The sequence below is a fragment of the Mandrillus leucophaeus genome, unplaced genomic scaffold, assembly GCF_000951045.1.
Source record: "Mandrillus leucophaeus isolate KB7577 unplaced genomic scaffold, Mleu.le_1.0 Scaffold454, whole genome shotgun sequence".
In the NCBI taxonomy this organism is placed as follows: domain Eukaryota; kingdom Metazoa; phylum Chordata; class Mammalia; order Primates; family Cercopithecidae; genus Mandrillus; species Mandrillus leucophaeus.
In genome coordinates this window covers 2231045-2250959 of record NW_012104854.1, presented here as the reverse complement: position 1 = coordinate 2250959, position 19915 = coordinate 2231045, and the positions used below count along the sequence as shown (strand labels likewise).

General features: G+C 42.7%; 1 protein-coding gene across 1 annotated transcript in view; it reads left to right on the top strand.

The window, feature by feature from the left end:
* MOB3B (MOB kinase activator 3B) overlaps window positions 1-19915 on the top strand; it is a 209678-nt gene that overhangs the window by 139346 nt on the left and 50417 nt on the right. The gene's annotated exons all lie outside the window — the stretch shown is intronic.

Sequence of the window (19915 nt, the reverse complement as noted above, 5' to 3'; positions counted from 1 at the left end):
TAACTTGTAAACACAGTTTCTCACAGTTCTGGAAAAGCCAAGTTCAGGATGCCAGCATGGTCAGGTTCTGGCGAGGGCCTTCTTCCAGGTTGGAGACTGCCAGCGTCTCACTGTGTCCTCAGGTGGTGGAAGTGAGGAGGAAGCTCTCTGAGGCTTAAGTCTTTTATAAGGGCAATAATCCCATTTGTGAGGGCTCTGCTCTCATTACCTGATCACTGCTCAAAGGCTCTACCTCCTAATATAGTCTTGGGGGTTAGGATTTCAACATACAAATTTTGGGGGGACTCAAACATTCAGTCCATTGCACCCTCTGACTCCTTCAACTGGGTTAAGTTCTCCGCCCTTAGTCTCTCACTGCTGAATTCCAATACATATATTCTCACTATGGTGAAAGGATTTTGCCCTGATTGCAGGCTCTGTGATCACATAGCCTGACTTCAGATTACCTCTCTGCCAGTTACCCTGTGGGAACTAAAGCTTATGAAATGTTAGCAGTGTCTGGTACATAAATAATATTAGCAACTTGGCTGGGCACACTGGCTCACACCTATAATCCCAGCACTTTGGGAGGCTGACTGGGGAGGATCACTTGAGGCCTGGGGTTCACGACCAACCTGGCCAAGCTGGCAAAACCCCATCTCTCCTAAAAATACAAAAATTAGCCACAGTTGTGGTGGGTGCCTGTAATCCCAGGTACTTGGAAGGGTGAGGCAGGAGAAACTCTTGAACCTGGGAGGCGGAGGTTGCAGTGAGCGGAGATCGCCCACTGCACTGCAGCCTGGGACACAGAGTGAGACTCAGTCTCAAAAATATATAATTAGCTGGGCATGGTGGCATATGCCTGTAATCCCAGCTACTCAGGAGGCTGAGGCAGGAGAATCGCTTGAACTTGGGAGGCGGAGGTAGGTGGAGGTTGCCATAAGCCGAGATCACACCACTGCACTCCAGCCTGGGTGACAGAGCGAGACTCCGTCTCAAATATATACACACATATATATTTTATATATATATATATGCAACTATTAAAATATGATTTAGGAAATTGGTGTACTTCTACTTTCATTTCAAGTAACAACTTTTATTTTATTTCATTTTTATTTTTTATTTTTTAGCAGATGCTTAGAGTGGAGGGTTGTGAAAAATTCAGAGGCCATATCCATGATTAAGAGGGAAAGACTGGAGATCAAGTGGTGATGACTCCTCGCTCTCGGTCCAGGCTGGGAGTGGGGGCTCTGTGCCACATATTTTCTCTTTCTGCACTACACTAAAAGTGACTTAAAAGTGCTAATTCATTCAGGCCTTTATTTACTACTCTGTACCAAGCACTGTAGTTTCCATAGCATATACTTTAATGAATAAAAGAGACAGGGCCCTGACCTCAGGGAGCTAATGGACTAGTGAAAGAACCAGATAATAATAAGTAAGCTAGAAAATAAAGACAGAATACAACCAGTGATGGGGAGTGCTGTAAAGAAAACCATTGATTGTAGTCACAAAGAATCGAGGGTGGGTCAGAAAGCTACATTAGAAAAGGTGGTCAGAGGAGGCATCTCAAGAGAGATGGGAAAAGTGTCCAAGCAGTGAGAACAGCGCATGCCAGGACCTGAAGTAGAAGAGCTCTCGGCATGTTCAAGAAGTTGGAAAGAAGCCCATTTGGCTGCAGTGTAATCAGAAGAGTGGACTGAAATGGTGGGGTTGCAGGGAGATAGGCAGGAGGCAGAGCACATAAAGCAGTGGTTCTCAGCCTCGAGCATGTATCCCAACTCCCCTGAGAGCTTGTGAAAACACAGATTGCTGCCCCACTCCCAGAGTTTCTGATCCAGTAAGTTTGGGGTGGAGCCTGAGAATTTGCATTTCTAACAAGTTCAGGTGATGCTGCAGGTCTGGGACCACTCTTTGAGTACTCCTGATATAAGCCTTTTTCAGTCCACGGCAAAGGGCTTGGATTTTATTGGAAGCATTAGTAGGATACCATCAAAGGAGGTCAAGAGTGATAACCTTTAATTAGTATTTTTAAAATGATTACTCAGACCATTATGTGGAGAATTAATTAGAAATTGTCAAGACTGAAAATGGGGAGGCTATTCAGAAAGTTGTTTACAGTGGTCAGGCGAGGGCAGTGGCAGTAGAGGGAAGAGGAAACTTTCAAGATGAATTTAGGAGTGGCGTCAATACGATCTGCCCGTGGATTATGGAAGGGGTAAGGAAGAAGACACGGAGGATGTTGACCGAGTTTCTGGCTTGGGAAATGGAGAAGATGGCCAAGGCATGTACTGAGATGGGGGAGATTGAAGGCAGGAACATGTTTAGAAGGGAAAGGAAAAGAATATATTCGACATATTTTAGACAGGTTAAATTTGAAGAACCATCTCCAAAGACTCAGACCCTAATAAGAATGATACATTGGACTTTGGGGACTTTGGGAAAAGGCTTGGGGGTGGTGAGGCATAAAAGACCACACGTTGGGTACAGTGTACACTGCTTGAGTGATAGGTGCACCAAAATCTCAGAAATCACTGCTAAAGAATTTATTCATGTAACCAAACACCACCTGTTCCCCAAAAGCCTATTGAAATAAAAGAAACAAAAAAAAGAGACTTGGTGCCTAGTGTATATAGACATTTCAATGAGTGAACTAAAAATATTGAAGGTAGTAACCCCCTGGTCAGTGCTAATATGAAAGCTGTATGGGTGCTTGGGGACCAAGCCAGCTCCTCAACCTCTGTCTCTGGGAGCTGGGAGTGCTTAGTAATAAATCATTGCTGCATCACCAGAGTAGCCTCCTACATAAATCATTTTAGAAGCAGATCAGTCACCTTTGGAAACTAGATTAGCTCTTGAGTACCTGGAAGTTAATGGTTTGTGCAACCCAAAGTGGAAGCTCCTTTGGAACCAAGGTTTTTCCGAGGTTTATCCTAACACTGGGTTTTTAAACTTTGCTACTATTGATGTTTGAGCTGGATAATTCCTTGCTGTGAGAGGCTGTCCTGTGCATTGTTCAATGCTTGGCAGTATCTCTGGCTTCTGCTTGCCAGGTGCCAGCGGTAGCTGTCTCCCAATTATGACAACCAATAATGCCTTCAGCCGTTGCCAAATGTTGCCTGGGGGGCAAAATCATTCCTAGTTGAGAAACATGGCCCTAAGAGGACCCTGACATGTTAACCCCTTGGGGTACCCCTTGCTGCGAGACAAACTCACTTCTGCATTTAATGTACTGTCCTTGTTTTCCCTCCTAGCCTCTCAGAGTCTGTACTTTCTGTCTTTCAAGGTGACTTTCAATCCATCCGAAATGTTAATCCAGGTCAGTGGTTAAGGAGATGCTATAACACTAACCATATTCTAAAGAGGGTATCTCTGGCCTTAAAATATTCCCATCAGTGTTGCTGATGCAGGGAACTTTAGGGCATCCTGGAGGAGGAGGAATGTACCAGGATAATCTGATGATAATTATGATAATGATAATAATAGTAGTTGCAGCAGCTAACATTTATATAGGAATTTGCCATACATAGTCTAAATATTTTTTAAAGATTAGCTTATTGAATTCCTCATGGCAGCACAGTGACTTTGGCACTATTATTATGATTCTCATTTTACAGATGAGGTAACTGAAGTGCAGTGACCTACCCAAGATTACACGAGGAAACAGCAGAGCTGGGTCCAGATCTAGGCTCTTCGCTGTTTCCGAAAGAGGGCTAGGCATCTGATGAGCCAGAATATGGGGCAGGTGTGTATAAAATGGTCTGCCTGTTAAGACTCATCACCTTTAATCCTTAATTGTACTTGTAAATTTACCAAGACCCTTCAGTAGAAAATCCCCACAGAATTTTAGAAATCATGATTCCTACCCATGATAAATATTTTCAATGAACGATTATTCATTTAGTCATTCATGTCTCCCCTTTCATTCTGTTTAAAGGAGGCAGCCAACTTCAGTTTTCTCAGCAAGCACACATGTAGGCCACAGATTTCATTAAGTCACAGTGATTCATTTTCACAAGCTTGTAACTTTTATTTTGGTACGCAGAAGCAACTCTGCCACATTTTGCTTCTATTTCCAGATTTCATGGAGAAGCCAACACAAACATTTGCATTACTGTGGCAACTGCAGGCAGCTGTGAAATTACAGGTGTGCTGCATTCACATGGTTTAGGAGGGATGAGAGCTCACACTTCTTCCAGAAACTCCTCCAGGAGCAAGTAGATTGCAGAGAGGAATGTGCTTGAATGAGGGATATAACACAAGGGTTGTGAGCTGATACTTTGATTGCTGCCTTGGCCCCTGGAAAGATAAGTTCATGACATTTTCCTTCAAGATGTGCTCTGAATGCAATTCCTGTAGCTCATAAAATATCAGTGGAACTCAGGCTGACTGGGCCTTAAGGGCCATCAAGAATGTGATGACAACTGATACAGGGTTCCACATGACCCTGTTTGTGTTACATATATAGATTTTGAAATTCCTTTGAAAAGCACTTCCATCTGGTGAATCTCTCTAAGGAGAGAAGTTTTAGATTTATGCATTCTAGCATCTGAAGAAAAAAATTATGCTGTTCCTGAGAAGATCGAAAATTTGCATCAACAAAGCAGGTCCTTTAATCTGCTTTAGTTTTCATTTTGACAAGCATTACTCCCAGACCAAGACTGTCAAATGGGTTGTTGCTGTTACTGAACATTTCCTTTGGCTTTGTTGAATCGTTCCTCTCCCATGTGTCGATAATAATAATAATACTGAAATGGACACTTACCATGTGCTTATCATTTTCCATGAATAATTAAACCCTTCAATGCCATGATATAGGAACAGTCACAGTCCCCTGATTTACACATGAGAAAATACAGGCTTAAAAAGAGGAGTCGGCTGCCCAAGGTCACAAATGAGGCAGCAAGGGAGGCAGACTCAAACCTTGGACTCATTCGTGGGCGCCCAGTGTCTTCTGTGAACTGCTTCCTGCCTATGACTATCACAAACCCAAGGAAAAGCAGCAGCAGGATGGCTTGTCCATGTGCTTCTTGCACATGTCTGTACAGCAACCCAGGTGTCCAGTGCTCAGCAAGTTGCAGACCTCCTAGACATGTCTGAGGGCAAAGTGTCTGCGAATCTTCATTCCCTCACTTCACAAGGCCTGGAGGCACCCTTCATTGACTTTGCATGAGAAGCATCCAAACCTCAAGGTGCTCCAGGGCTTGTCCTAGCAGCTGCCACAGCAAACTGTCAAAAGGAGCAAGCAAGTAGGTGCTTGAGCAAGTGCCAGCTCTGGCCAGTGCTTGCACTGCTTGAAAGCTCTCAGTAAACAATTAACTTTAAGTGTGTTTTCTCTGCCAGAATCCATTAGGGCAATCAATATTGGCATCTCTCTTTGCATGTTTAATAAGAGTCCTGTTCCTGGACCTTCCCTGCAGAAAGTACCTTCAAAAATTCCTGAAGGCTTTATAGACATTAATAAATTAAGTCTCCTAACAGCTGTCCCTGCAAGAAAACACAGAGAACAGAGTTGTTTAAGTTGGTGGGGAGAAAGAGAATGAGACAGAGGGCAGGTATGCAGGAGAGGACCCCACCCTCTCAACCCCTCACCACTCCGACACCTCATCAAGGCCCTTTACACACCTTTGTAAAACTTCCAGAATACAGTTTCAAAACTACCAGTCAGTCCTGACCTCCTTTTATCTTATTTGTCACTCTATCTCATGGTTACCTAGTACAGGGCCTGACACTTGGAAGTGCTCAATAAATTTTTGATCAGGTTGATATGACTTGATGAAAAAGAATCACTGTTAATATAAGAATTCACAGGAGTATGTTAAACCTACAGAGGAAACTCCGCAAGAAAACATGTTCAGGCAAATGACTTCTAAAGACCCTCCTTTTGCCCCCCTCCTCATCCCCTTGCCTTCCTACTTCCTGCCCTGTAGCAGGGCCATGCAACGGTAATTAAACAGCTTTGACTTGATGCTACTTTCTAGGAAAAGGTGCCTATCTCCATCCCTTAGTTGTCCCCAAATGCTCATCCTGCTTCATCTTGACATGGACTGCCTGGCCACCCTATGTATTGTGAGAGACATGACCCATGTTCCTGGCAGAGGGACTGGAGGCTGGGGCTGCTGGGCAAGGACCAGTCTCAGTGTCTCACCCTCACCCAAGCTTCTCCCTCAATGCACAGGTGGTGCCATGGACCAGAAGGACCCTTCTCAGTTCCTGATGCTACTCACTGGCAGAATAGCTGGGCTACTGTGCAAAGAGGCATTTGGCAGGTGTAGGGGACAGAGATGCTCTGTCTGACACCCAGCCATGCCAGGGAAATACTGGAGGGAGCCACTGGGGAAAGAGCATTGCTGCCTACCAATCCTAAAGCATGTTCACCTCCACTGCTCTTGTGGAAGTATAAGTTCCAGCAGAACAATTGTTTTAATAAGAATGATTTTGCTGTCAAATGGCCAGATTTTTTTCATTAGTCCAGTAAAGGGTGTGCCAGCTAGTTGCCAAGATGAATGGATTGAGATTGTTTGAATTACTGAGCTCTGAAATACCAGAATCTCCCCAGTCCCATCTCTGGAACCAATACCAAATGCCATCAGAGGTCAGCTTCTGGTCTGTTTCTCAGCTTTAGACAGGTGTGCACTTAAACCATTCCTGAAAAATGATAGTAGTTTTTCCTTAAGTTTATAGTTTTTTTAAAAAAGTGTATGAACTTAGGCCCAGTCCTTGTTCCAGAGGCAGAGATGTGGGTGTCTAACCGTGGCTCCATGACCTACTAGATGAGCTTCCCTGGAAAGTGGGAAGAATAATTCCTCCCTTGCAGGGCTGTCAAAGTTTAGTCGGGTAACTTCAGTATTCCCCAAAGTTTCTATTACATAAAAAAGGATTCTGTGGCTAAGTAGGTTTGGGAAACCCCACATTGAAAATAAGCAGGTTTCTTTACTGTAGAATTTCTCAGAGCCTTTATAATGCTTATCTATACCAGGAAATTTCCTGCAAGGGGCTTGGGTAAATGGCATTTTATTTAACTGTGATACCCTTTATTTTATTTTTTTAAGGAACATCTTGCTATATCCAGAGCAAACTTGGGGGAAATGCTAGACAATACAATAAATTTAACCTCATACCAACATAGGTAAGGTAATTGCAGCCATTTAATAAGTACCCACTATGTTTTGGGTAGAGTGCTGTATAAAGAATAAATGAAGAATGCAGTGTGCTAGCACCTGAACAGGAAATGTATTTACATAGATATCTCCCAGACACTCTTTAAAGGCACCAACCTACTGGGTTCACAGAGCAGCTCTGTCCTGATTTAAGGGGAAAACAATCTGCTTCTAGGACTAGGTATTCTTCTACACCCATATCCACATATAAAAAACCAACTTGTCCTTCTTGACTTGACCCAGGAGCCACCCCAAGTCCATTCTGTCAATTCCTTCAACAGGTTATCTGGCCCTCTCTCATGTAAACTTCACGAATCTCTGTTATTGTATAGAATCATTTGAACCTGTGTTTGAACTACCAAACTTCAACTTCCTACTCATATAAGTTATTTTTGCCTCAGTTTCTCCAACTATAAAACCTGAACCCTGACACTTCATAAAGGCAGAAATGAGATGGAGAGATTAAATGAGAAACTTTTTTAATAATAGCAAATTCTTCTGTAGCACTTTGTATGCACCAGGCTCTGTTGCAAGGGCTCCCATATATATTAATTTTTGACATTGCCATGACAGCCCTATGGGTGAGGTTCTGTTATTACCTCCAAGGCACAGAGAGGTTGCATAACTTGTCCAAGTGACCATGTGCAAGCAGGGTGTGAACATGGGCAGGATGGGAGTCCCAGATCCACGCTCTTAACCCCCTCACCTTCAGGTCTAAACAGTGGCTGCCACACAGTAAGTGTCTATTGATGGACATTTTCTTCTCCCCCTACATTCTTTTCCCTGCTAAACTCTCTCTTATGATCTTACTAATCAGTTTATTCTACCTTCTGCCCCCAATACCTTCTTGCTTATTAGTTTTATTCGTTTCATCATCCATATCTTTAACACATAAAGACTGCATAGAACTAAGTCCTGGAAGTTCATGAGATTATTGTGGGGCTTTGAAGTAGGGATTTAATTGGATTGGGTAGGGGAGAGGGAAGCGCTGGCAGTTTCATACCCCTCAGGGAACTGCAAGAAGCACCAGTTCTGCAGTGAATAACATAGCAAGTGGCCCCTGGATGGAGATATATATATATAGATAGATGTATGTATATATATGTATATGTGTATATATATAGATCTGTGTGTATATATGTATACACATATGTGTGTATATAGAGAGCTATGTATGTATATATGTATATACATGTGTGTATATATCTATATATGTATATATAGATATATATCTGTATATATGTATATATGTATATATCTATATATGCACACATATGTATATATACATACATACACATGTGTATATACATGTATATGCATATACATGTGTATATATACACACATGTATATATACATACATACGCATGTATATATACAGATATGTGTATGGATACACATACATATGTATATTCATATATACACATATATCTATATATTATACATACGTATGTATATACATATGTACACATATATCTCTATATATACATATGTGTGTGTATATGTATCTCTATATATAGACATAATCTCACCTTCACCTCTCATTTCACGCCAGAGAGGCATATCTTACTGCAAGTTCATATTTATCAGGTTTTTATTATGTCTTGGTAGGGCAAGGTCCACGGAATTCTTGGTCTGGTCTTTTCTCAACCTAGGTAGGAGCCACAGAGCTGTTTGTCTGAATCATGGTGAAGGTACTCACAACATGCCCGGATTGATTAGGTGCGTTTTTCCACCCTCAGTCATGGGGGTGAAGGGGGTTGGAGAAGGATTGGCTCTGATCTTCTAAACAGCACACATCTTTCTAGCTTCTGGGCAAAAGAGTGAGTCAGGGCACCAGGAATAACTAGGAACAGTTGATCCTATTCAGTGTGTTAAAGGGAACCTGGGGCTTTAGGCAGAGAAGGCTGTGTAGAAAGAGAATCAATCTGATATCTGAAGCAGTGATTGTTCCACACAGCTGGGCGTCTTTGATTGAGCCCCTTAACTTTTTTGCTTGTTTCATTACTCGTCACATATAAAAACAGTCCAGGAATTAACCTAGTACAAAGTGATGGCAATAATAACAAATAATAACATTCACAGTGCCTGACACTATGCCAAGCTGTCAACACATACAAATGTCATTTCATCGCTCATTTGAACTATGGAAAAGCTGAGACTTAGAAGAAATAATGTGCTCAAAGACACAGAGTAGAATGAGGGGATGTCAGAATTATGAACCCAGGGCTTTCTGACTCCAAGGCCCCAAGCTAGAGAATGCCCACTCATATCAGGTTAATGTCCACCCCTCATCAATTTAATGTTAATTTTTCCAGACTTGGCTCACACTTGTAATCCTAGCACTTTGAGAGGCCGAGGCTGGAGGATTGCTTGAGCCCCGTAGTTTGATACCAGCCTAGGCAACATAGCGAGACCTCATCTCTACAAAAAATAAAAAAATAGCTGGATGTGGTGGTGCATTCCTGTAGTTCTGGCTACTCAAGAGGCTGAGGCAGGAGGATTGCTTCAGCCCAGGAGGTTGAGGATACAATGAGCTATGATGGCGCCACTGCACTCCAGCTTGGACAACAGCGTGAGACCCTGTCTCTTAAAAGAAAAAAAAAGTTCTAGGGCAATACCTGTAAGGAAAACATCTTTAATTCCATCACAAAATCAGACAGCGCCACTAAGCGCCCAGCCTATAGTGCGATGACTGGTGTTGCCATTACACCCTGTTCTCTACTGTCCACATCTGGCTTGGTTTGCATAGGCACTTAACAGACTTCCAGGGCCACTCAGGGTTCTCACAGATCCCAAGAAGTACTGAAAACGTAGGCAGCTTCTCAGTCTTTTGGCAGAGACAGACTTGTAGCGACAGGACTCCAGCCTTAGGGAAGATGTGTTAAGTCTTTAGCAGTCCCCAGATCAGCAGGGACTGGGGAGGCAACACCGAGAGGCAACAGCCATTTATTTTTGTGGGAAATAGAGTGTCAGAGCCATAGAATGTTAGGTCCAGAAGGCACCTTAGAAATTACCTGGACCAGGATTTTTCAAACTTTAATTTTGTTAAGTGTAATTCTACCTAGAACTTAAACACCCACTATGGATAGATAAGAGGAAAACAGGATTCCTTGCCCCTCCCACCATTCAGCACCTCCGTACCTGCAGTAGAGTTTGAGACATACTGATCTCAGCTGCATCTCTTGTCAGCTCAGGAGCCTGAAACCTAGAGAGGTTAAACAAGCTCCTCCAAAGCTCATCCAGATCATTAGCCCAGTGAGAGGTAGTGAACTGGTGTTCCCCAGATGATTTCTAGATCTGAAAACGTGGAGTTGGCTCTGCCTCATCCCACCCCCAGGTTAAATTGAACTTCCTTAGGCAGTGTGGAAAGCCCCAGACATCTTCTTTGAATGGTTGATGTCATTTAGGCTGTCTCAATTCCCTCCTATGAGTTTTAACTAATCTCATATGAGGGGTTAGGAACTATGAGGGAGTGGTGGGTGCGTGGGGGATGGATCCTGAAATAGCTTGAACAGCTTAAGAGCCCTGGACTAAAGCACAAACAAAGATGATTGGCAATGCTGGGGGTGGGGGTGGGGAGGGGTCAGAAGGTGGACCACCTCCACTCCTCCCACAATTTGTCCCAGAGTCAACGTTAATGAGAGAGTTAGTTTATTTAATAAGGCATTTATCTAACCTGGAAAATGCCCAGTGGCTTCAGCCCTTACCGTGGTGGCTCACACCTGTGATCCCAGCACTTTGGGAGGCAGAGGCAGGTGGATCATGAGGTCAAGAAATCGAGACCATCCTGGCCAACATGGTGAAACCCCATCTCTACTAAAAATACAAAAATTAGCTGGGCATCATGGCGGGCGCCTGTAGTCCCAGCTACTCAGGAAGCTGAGGCCGGAGAATCACTTGAACCAGGGAGGCAGAGCTTGCAGTGAGCCGAGATCATGCCACTGCACTCCAGCCTGGTGACAGAGCGAGATTCTGTCTAAAAAAAAAAAAGAAAAGAAATCCTATCTCTTTTTCTGCGCTTGGCCCTCCCCAGAACTTTGCTAGTGGTCCCAAGAGAGAAAATAAAACATATTTGGTGGAGAATGGGTATGCACTAAAGTTGCACTGCTAGTGGTGGCCTCTAGGCCTCGTTGTGGGTGAGGATTTGGACACAACTTGCAAGATACAGGGGTTGACCCAGCTTTTCCCAGAAAGGCATGGGTGGGTTCTGTTGAACTGGCACATCAGGAGTTTCACTGGGGTTAATGTTTTAACCATTGTGTCAATATACTTAATGACACTTTGTTTGAACATTTTATGACAGAATGGAAGCACTTTTAACAAACAAGTTTTGTTTTATTTTTTGGTGAGTGAATAGCAGTAAGATTTACCTTGGTACACTTTGTACTGTATTGAAAAGTTTACATTTTGAAAAAACAAATACAATATATTTAGACCAAAGAAATAGAGTTTATGCCTTAAGAGCTTTGCAACTCTTTCAGTCCTTATAATCTTTTCAAGATCTAAGAGTCTGTTTCACTCTCCCAGTGCTTCCTGGACTGTGTAGTTTTTATTTGGGAGATTAACCACTGGGGGCTTTTGTTCAGAACCTGCCTTGGATGGAATGGCTTTGGACCGGGTCTCACTTGGTGCCTTCTGCTCCTATGGTGAGGAGAAAACATCTGCAGCCCTCAGAGCCCGGCTTCTCCAACACTTTAGGGTGTAACCTTAGGCAGGAAACTTCATCTTCCTCTGTCGTTTCCTCACCTGTGAACAGGGGATGATGGTAGTGCCTGCCTCCTGTAGTTGTGGTGAGGACTCAGTGAGGTAATGGCTGGTCCTGGTTCAGAGTAAACCCTCAGTAATTATTAAATATTGTTGTCACTGTTGTCACCAGCACTGTCTCCCCACACCTAGCTGTCTCTTATACCAGAAACTCAAGTCATAGAATTTCAGAGTTGAAGGAAACCCCAGTAATTCCTAAAGGTGCATTAGAATCCCCAAGGGTGCTTTAAAAGTCACCTATTCCTGAATTGCACCCAAGACCCAGTAAATCACAAGGGGGTCTGGGAATCCACTCTGCTGAGAAGCAATGCAGGAGATTGTAATGTGCAACCAGAGATGAAAACCGTCTTCCGTTGCCTGAATCCCTGCTCCAACAACCCTCCCAAGTGGTCTCCGGGCTTCTTCTTGAACACCTGTAGCCTGGGGAGCTCCCTATCACCTGAGACAATGCATCCCATTTTGGACACCTTAGGCAATATAAATTTGTGTTCATGTTGACCTAAAGGAAGGGGCTCCTTCTGACCATGAGGAGGCAGAACAGAGTAGTGGAAAGAGAGCAAGCTTTGGCCGGGCGTGGTGGCTCACACCTGTAATCCCAGCACTTTGGGAGGCTGAGGTGGGTGGATCACTTGAGGTCAGGAGTTCAAGAGCAGCCTGACCAATATGGTGAAACTCTGTCTCTACTAAAAATACAAAAATTAGCCAGGCATGGTGGCACATGCCTGTAATCCCAGCTACTCGGGAGGCTGAGGCAGGAGAATTGCATGAACCCAGGAGATGGAGGTTGCAGCAAGCCAAGATTGCGCCACTGCACTCCAGCCTGGGTGACAAAGCAAGAGTCCATCTCAAAAAAAAAAAAAAAGAGAGCAAGCTTTGAGCTTTGAGATCCGAAGACGTGGGCTTGAATTCCACTCTAGCACTTGTTAGCTTTGTGGCCCTGGATAAGTGGTTTGCAATTTTCTTTTTCCTTTCCTCTTCCAAATGACCTTCTTTCAAATACTTGAGCCCTGTCCTTCCAGTCTTCCCCTAGCCTCCCTGTGTGATAAGACCTTCATTTCCTTTATCACTTTGGTCACATGCCCAGCTCTGCCCATGCACATATAATACTCAAAGATACATAGGATTCCCCAGGTGTGGTTTTGGGTCAGGGAGGCATCAGGGCTGTCGAGGGCTGGGAGAACGGACCAGAAACCCAAAGAGTGAGGTACAGGGGGACGAAGAACACAGACTGGCACACCAGATCCCCGGCCCTAGCCTCCACGGTCGTTTGGCCAAGCTGACCCCTGATTCCGATAGTTCTGGGACTAAACCCTGGCTTTTGCCCTTGGACCAGGGGTAGTGGTGAATGTAATTATTCTGGCCACATCGTTGAGGGAACTAGATGGGGTCAGGGGCAGCTTTCCCTCCTGTTCACTTTGTCCAGAGTTGACATCAGAGCCTGCTGGAGGGTAGGTGAGCAGGAATATGTGTCCCTTTTTACCCATGCCCGGGTGCAGCATCCATCCTTATGACCTCATTCCCTCCCTGTCTCAGATTCAGGGTGTCCTGATCACCAAAAAATGCCTGGGTCATTCTCAGTCACACACAGTCTTTTCAGTCTAGAAGCAAAGACTCTTCTACCCGTTGTGTAGGTCAGAAAGAGAAATGCAAAGATTTTGAGATCTGATTTCTAACCTGAAGATCCTTATTACTAGCTATGTATCTTCAGAAAGTTTGTTTAATCTCTCTTAGTTTCAGTTCCTTCATCTGTAAAAATTGAGACATAAGTAGCTCATACCTCATAGATTACAGGAAGAATTAAATGATGTGGTGTATACAAACTCTTAGTCTAAGTGATTGATGTGTGTTGGCTTCTTGGGGGAAGGAGAGGTGACGGTGAGTGATTTCTCACCCCACCACCTGTGAGAGCAAAGCAAGATGGGCTGGGCTTGCCCATCACTCTGCCCTTCAACCCCCTCTGGGGGACCTAGGGTTCCAATGAACGTTGCTATCCACACGTCTGTCAGGTTGGCCAGTGTAACTCTGGGCAAACCTAAATAGAATGTCAAAGGGAATTTGAATTTTACAGAGGAAATGTGAAAGTCTTAGATAACATTTCTCTAGTTTTTAAAACTTTTTATAGGTCACAGCTCAGTTGACTTGCAGTTTCATGAACTTTGCCAGTGTTTTCAATTTAGCATAGAAAGTGTGGTCAGATTTGTATAAACCTCGCCTGGGAACTTGTTTGAAGCACAAGTTCTCAGACCCCCTCCCCAGACTCACTGATACTCTGGGGGTGCAACCCAGGAGTCTGTGTTCAATGAGCCCTCCAGGTGCTTCTCAGGGCTCCCGTTTGAGAACACTGGTCTAGGTGTTAGAAGGGTGGTCCCCTTCCTTCTCCGTTTCCTCCCACCCCTGGCAGTTTTGAGGTCCAGATGACCAAGCCTGGCTCTCTAGCCGTGTATTTTCAGCACTTCCGTAGTGTGAAGACAGCTCCTGAGAGAATGACTCATCGTGTCATCCTGGGAGATTCATGTATTCGTGTCACAGCAGGTGTCATCTAAATCCAAGCCTAGGCCTGGAAAAGAGTTAGGAAACAAACATCTGTTTTGGATGTTCAGACCGCCAGATCAGTTGTCTCCCTCCACCTCAGAGGCTTCCTTCCTGATCTCCCGACCACAGTAATAGTTATCTGATGGCTAATGATAAAAGCAAATTTTATGAAGTTCTACCTTTTGGAAAATACTATTCATTATTTTCCATTTAATCTTCACAACAGCCCAACAAGGTAGATGCTATTAATATCCTTATGTCCTTCATGGTGAAACAGCCTCAGAGAGGCTCAGTTATTTGCCCAAGATTGCATAGTAATAAATGGGAGACTTGACATCAAGTCAGATACTAGATTCTGTAAATCTTCAGCCAGACTCCCCACTTGGTTAAGCAAGCTAGATCCTTGAGCCAGGAATATGCACAACAGAATATTCTAGGCCTGTGGTTCTAAAAATTTATCATGGATCAGGATTTCTGGAGGACATCTTAAAGCACAGATTGCTGGACCCTAGTCTCCAAGTGTTAGATTCAGTGCTGCTAGGTTGAGGCCTGGGAATTTGCATTTTTAGCAAGCTCCCAGATATTGCTGGTGCTGCTGGTCCAGAGACCACACTTAAAGAATCATTTCTGTAGGCCAGTGTTTCTTAACCAGGGCTGTACATTAGAATTATCTGAGGAATTTCAGATTCAGTTGCTCTAGTGTGAGACACTGTCATTCTATTTTTTTATGTTCCCTGGATAATTCTAATGCACAACCAGGGTTGAGAACCACTACTGTACTCATAGGAAGACTACTAATTGCTTTTTATAGCTTTGGTTCTTGAGTCCTGTGTCCATGTTTCTCTAACAGCGGCATGCATACTGCTGGGAAACTCAGTGTGTGCCAGGGGTACCTACACTGCAAGATAAATAGTGCTCATTCATTTCATTTCAATATTTTCTATGAAACAAACATCTATTATGGAGTCTAATGCAAAGTGTTCATGAACTATTAATGTAAAATATAATGTAAATGGGATTTAGTCCACTCCTAAGAATATAGCCAAGGAAAATTGTCAGGACTAGCTACCAAAGATATGTACAAGAAGAGTCATCTAAGTATTACTTTGTCTTTATAATTGTTGAGTCTGTGTGATGGTTATATGGTGATTCATTGTTCAAAGAATATCTAATACTCATAATGTCGAGTACAAAAAGGAAGATACAAACTGAATATATAGTATGACTTTAATTGTAGTTTTAACAAAACTATACACACACACACAGAGAAAAAAGACTGGAAGGTAACACCACAAAATATTACCAGTGATTATTTCTTGATGGGATTATGGGTGATAACATTTTCTAATTTTTTAGCAATATTACTTTTATGATTAGACCAAAAGAATTTGTGTAGGCAGTCACCTACTCTTGTAAATATATATTCTACAATATCTGCCTGAAATACAGAGCATACATTTGTAGATTAGGAGTTTTATCAGAGAATTAGAAAACATCTTAAAATTGTTATTTAAGGTCCCAATGGTTGCTAATGCCTTTGGGTCCTGGAAATGTGAGAATCATCATAGGAACCTGGGGAGATTGTGCCGGGCAAAAGGACTTTTGCTCTGCAAGGTGGTTCTTCTAATGGGTGTAGGTAGCAGGGGTTCCTAGAGGCTCCCCAGGATGCATGGGGTGGGTGTGGGGCTTTTGTCCTCTCCTCTAGCGAGTACACACTCCTTCACAGTGCTTCTGTGTGATATCACCAAAGCGTCCACTGTAATTAATGTATCATGGATCAAATGCACCCTAGTAAAGGGAATTTAGCAATGTCCATGTAGTGTGCAAATATGCAGAAGGTAAGAAAGTCAAGCATGTGTAACTCAAGGACCACCTATGCATGTTAATAAAGAAAGAACATACGGAGAAGACTCTTGTATTGCAAAACACAAAGTCCATGTGCCTTCATCATCCCCAGAAGACTGTCTGTTCATGCTCCCTGGGATTCCATTCAGAAAACAAGTAAATGGTGCCTTCTGCACATTTATGTTAAACAGAGAACCAAAAAGAGGGACTACGCCACTCCAGTGCTTGCTGGGGCTGAGAGAACAAATAAGCTGAAAGTATGAGGTACTCAGAGACAGTGTTACTAGGGTAATAATTTTCCAGTATGGCCAAAAGACATCTTCTATGCAACCAAGCCTCACCTGGCCTTACAAAACAAGTGGTTTGGCCAGAGCTTGAACAACAGCTGGGACTGATGGCCCAATGTAAAGGAGCAGGTGGCAGGCCAGTGGACCCCACTCTGGGGTGGCCCCATGGTGGACAGAACCCCTCCTCCCTAAAATGGCAAACACCTGTCCCAAGGAAGGCCACCTAGCCAGAAGGGCCCACCATCTGCTGTAATCGAATTTGCAATCACAGGCAACATTTCCTCTCAAGGGTCCAGCTGGCAATATAAATAAATGGAATGAATGGGGCTCCTCAGGTAAATACAGCATCCTCCATGTATGGGGAACAGACATTGCTGAGCTGCTGCCATATGGGAATCTCAGTCCACTTGTGCCAGGTCTTCTGAGTTATTCCAAGAGAAGCAAGAATTCATCTTTGTGTTATAGTTTCCAATTTCTAAATGTCGGCAGCATTTAAAAAATATTATGTGGTCCAAAGAAGACAGTCCTGTGGGCTGACTTTGGCCTGTAGCCATCAGTTTCTCATCTCTGCTTGTGAATATCAAGTTCTAGAGAGACCATTGCTTTAGTCACCTCTGTCGTCTTGCTCCTCTTCCCACTCCTGCCTCACCACCACCAAATTCCAAAAGACCAGTCTCCTGAACTTGCAGATTCTTCTCCTCAAATGTTGTGTTTCATAAGGACCTTAAAATTGGCTACTAGTCTAACAGTAATTTATTTCAGTTGAGGACTTTTTAAACTCCATGACTAACCATTGAGAGGTACTTTCTGTGTGATTAAGTTAATAATTTTTAAGGAATTGCCTTGGTTTTTGAGGGGTAGAGGGTATATTATTTGGTAAGTGGATGTTTTGGAGTGGGTGGGATCTAGGTTTAAATCCAGGTTCACCACCTGTATCACTTAAGCAAGTGATGCAGCCTCTCTTAGTTTTTCATTATTTAAAAAAAAAAAAAAAAAAAAAAAAAAAAAAGTTAGATTAATGGAGTTTATTCAAGCAAAGAAATATTCATGAATTGGGCAGCCCTCAGAACCAAAACAGGTTCAAAGGGACTCCAGGGCTGCTGCTTAGTTGGATAACATTTATCGACAGAAAAAGCAAAGTACAGAAAATGGAAGTGACGTATAGAAACAGCTGGATTGGTTATAGCTGGGCATTTGCCTTATTTGAACCAGGTCTAAATAGTTGTCTGTCTGTGGTTCAGCTACTGTGATTGGCTAAGACTAGGCTACTTGCTGCAAGAGTAGAGTATAGCCTGTTTATTCATCAAGTTGGGTTCATTAGGTACCGAGAAACCTTTAGTCCAAACTTAAAGCAGAGGAGGCAGCTTTCGACCAAATTCAATTTAACAGTATTTTTTCACCCACAAAATAGGGAAAACAACTGCACAGTTTGTTGGGTTTTTTGGGATAAGGATATTTACATGTCTGGTGCCATTGGATGCTCAGGAAATAAAAGTTTCTCTTGGGAACCAATGAAATTGGGACTTCTAATGGCAAATATTATATGATAGCCACATAAAACTTTTATATATTTAATTTTGGAACTTAAGAAATCCATTTTCTATAGAATTATCATTGTAGGTAGGTAATGTTGCAGTTGAGATTGGAGAAAGTGGGAAAATAGAGAGGGTGAGGGGTTGAGCCTTGTGGGTGTCTGCAGCACCTGGCGGAGTCCTCAGGTCAACTTCCAGTGCTGGAGACTTAGGTATAACATGACCTTATTCAATTTAACTCTTTTACTTATTGCTGAATCCCTAGTATCTAGCACATCTGCAAACAAATAAATATTTGCTATTCTTAACTATTAAATTGGTTAATGAACAAATAAAGGGTGTATAGCGGGAGTTTTATCTGGCAAGGATGACTCCTGACTCCACAGCCCTGTTCAGATCACACCGCATGTTAGAGACAGGGCCAGCTTCACAGGCATGAAACCTGCACTCAGAAGGGCCCCATGCTTGGTTTAAGACTCTGCTGTTGCCATCTTGAAGTGCTTAATAAATTTTAAACAAGGGGCTCTGCAAATTATGCAGCCAGTCCTAATCAGAGCATAACAGTAAACACAGAAATGTCAGTGCATAAATCAAAACGTGCAAACTCATGGCCTCTGGAGCCAATCAAATATTTTTGACCCACAGAGTGTTTTTTAAACATAAATAAACTCTTAATATAAATAAACATTTTCTTTAGAATAGTTGGTTTATTAAAAAGTTGTAAAGATAGTACAAAGAGTTCCCATATATCCCTCACCCAGTTTCCAATATTGTTAACATCTCACAAAACATTTGTCACAGCTGAGGAACTAACACATGAACACTACTGGTATTAAACTCTACACAGTATTCAGTTTTCCCCTAATGCCCTTTTTCTGTTCCTGGATTCCATCCAGGATACCACATTACGTTTAGTCAGCACGTCTCCTTAGGCTCTTCAGACTTTCCTTGTTTTGATGAACTTGACAATGTTGAGGACTACCAGTCAGATGTTTTGCAGAACATTCTTCAGTGTTGGTTTGTCTGATTTTTTTCATGGTTAGGTAGGGCTTATGGGTTATGGGGAGGGAGACCAAAGAAGTGAAGCGACTTATCATATCAAAGCCATATTCTATGAACACGATTGATCACTGTTGATGTTAACCTTGATCACTTGGTCAAGGTCATGTTTGCCAGGTTTCTTGACTGTAAAGCCACCCCTCCCCTATACTGTACTCTTTTGGAAGCAACTCACCAAGCATAGCCCACACTCAAGAGCTTCATCTCCTTGAACAGGAGTATTTACATATTTGGAGTCTCACTACACAAGAGATTTTTTTCTTTTCCCTATTTACTATCCAACCATTTATTTATATCAGTGTGGACTCACAGATATTTATTTTATACTTTGGGTTATAATGCAAAACTACTCCATTTATTTTTTTGCTCAGATTGTTCCAGTTTGGGCCATTCAGGAGCTCTTTCAGGTTGGCTTCTATGCCCCCATCATTGTGTTTTTATTAGCACTTCCTTTCTTTCTGGCACTAAGGTGTCCCAAGCCATCTTTTATATTTCCTGCTTCAGTCCTAGAATCAGCCACTTTCTCCAAGGAGCCCTGATTCCTTTATTTAAAAAGTGGTATTGGAAACCAAGATCCATATGTTGCATGTGCTCAGTGCTACGAGAGGGTTTTTCTTTCCTTCTTTTTTAATTCTTAAATTTGAGTTTCTAAAATTAAGCTGTCAGCTTATAGAGCCAACTTCCAGGCTGAGTGAACTATATAATGTTCTAAACTATATAATGGACTAAATAATGTTACTAAATAAAATGTCTG